We start from the raw sequence: 1956 nt of genomic DNA on the forward strand, positions 1-1956 counted from the left end.
AGGGAGAGCTAAGAGAGAGCTAAGGGAGAGCTAAGGGAGAGCTAAGGGAGAGCTAAGAGAGAGCTAAGGGAGAGCTAAGGGAGAGCTAAGGGAGAGCTAAGGGAGAGCTAAGAGAGAGCTAAGGGAGAGCTAAGGGAGAGCTAAGGGAGAGCTAAGGGAGAGCTAAGGGAGAGCTAAGGGAGAGCTAAGGGAGAGCTAAGGGAGAGCTAAGGGAGAGCTAAGGGAGAGCTAAGGGAGAGCTAAGGGAGAGCTAAGGGAGAGCTAAGAGAGAGCTAAGGGAGAGCTAAGGGAGAGTTAAGGGAGAGCTAAGAGAGAGCTAAGGGAGAGCTAAGAGAGAGCTAAGGGAGAGCTAAGGGAGAGCTAAGGGAGAGCTAAGGGAGAGCTAAGGGAGAGCTAAGGGACAGGGCGCTGTGAGAGACTCACCCCCTGAAACGTCGGTCACCATCGGAGACAAAAGCAGCAGCAGCAGCAGCTGGACCAGCCTCGACTCCTCCATAGCAACCACCCTCACAGGGTAACTAGGGGGTAACTAGGGGGTAACTAGGGGGGTAACTAGGGGGTAACTAGGGGGGGTGGTGACGAGGGAAAGGGGTAACTAGGGGGGTAACTAGGGGGGTAACTAGGGGGTAACTAGGGGGGGTGGTGACGAGGGAAAGGGGTAACTAGGGGGGTAACTAGGGGGTAACTAGGTGGGTAACTAGGGGGGTAACTAGGGGGGGTGGTGACGAGCGAAGGGGGTAAGGGAGGGAGGGGTAACTAAGGGAGTACCGGATGGAGGAGGGGTAACGAGGGGGGTTACGAGGGGGTAACTAGGGAGGGATGGAGGGGTAACTAGGGAGGGATGGAGGGGTAACTAGGGGGGTTACGAGGGGGTAACTATGGAGGGATGGAGGGGTAACTAGGGGGGTTACGAGGGGCGTAACTAGGGAGGGATGGAGGGGTAACTAAGGAGAGGGATAACGAGGTAGAGGGGTAACTAGGGAGGGATGGAGGGGTAACTAAGGAGAGGGATAACGAGGTAGAGAGGTAACTATGGAGGGATGGAGGGGTAACTAGGGAGGGATGGAGGGGTAACTAAGGAGAGGGGTAACGAGGTAGAGGGGTAACTAGGGAGGGATGGAGGGGTAACGATGGGGTAACTAGGGGTAACTATGGGGTCTCCCTGTCTCTCTCTCTGCGTCTCTTTCGCTCTCAGGCCGCCGCCGCCGCCGCCACCATCATCGCCTGCTCCCCCATTCATTCGGCCGCAGCCAATGGGAAGGCGCCGCGGCTCATGAATATTCATGAGGCCTCGCCGGGGCGTCGACCAATGGGAGCGGGGCAGAGCCGCGTGAATATTAAGCGAGCCTCATGAATATTCATGAGGCCTCGCCGGGGCGTCGACCAATGGGAGCGGGGCAGAGCCGCGTGAATATTAAGCGAGCCTCATGAATATTCATGAGGCCTCGCCGGGGCGTCGACCAATGGGAGCGGGGCAGAGCCGCGGGAATATTAAGCGAGCCTCATGAATATTCATGAGGCCTCGCCGGGGCGTCGACCAATGGGAGCGGGGCAGAGCCGCGTGAATATTAAGCGAGCCTCATGAATATTCATGAGGCCTCGCCGGGGCGTCGACCAATGGGAGCGGGGCAGAGCCCCGTGAATATTAAGCGAGCCTCATGAATATTCATGAGGCCTCGCCGGGGCGTCGACCAATGGGAGCGGGGCAGAGCCGCGGGAATATTAAGCGAGCCTCATGAATATTCATGAGGCCTCGCCGGGGCGTCGACCAATGGGAGCGGGGCAGAGCCGCGTGAATATTAAGCGAGCCTCATGAATATTCATGAGGCCTCGCCGGGGCGTCGACCAATGGGAGCGGGGCAGAGCCGCGTGAATATTAAGCGAGCCTCATGAATATTCATGAGGCCTCGCCGGGGCGTCGACCAATGGGAGCGGGGCAGAGCCGCGTGAATATTA

This window comes from Lampetra fluviatilis, unplaced genomic scaffold, assembly GCF_964198595.1.
Source record: "Lampetra fluviatilis unplaced genomic scaffold, kcLamFluv1.1 SCAFFOLD_396, whole genome shotgun sequence".
NCBI classification, from domain to species: Eukaryota; Metazoa; Chordata; class Hyperoartia; order Petromyzontiformes; family Petromyzontidae; genus Lampetra; species Lampetra fluviatilis.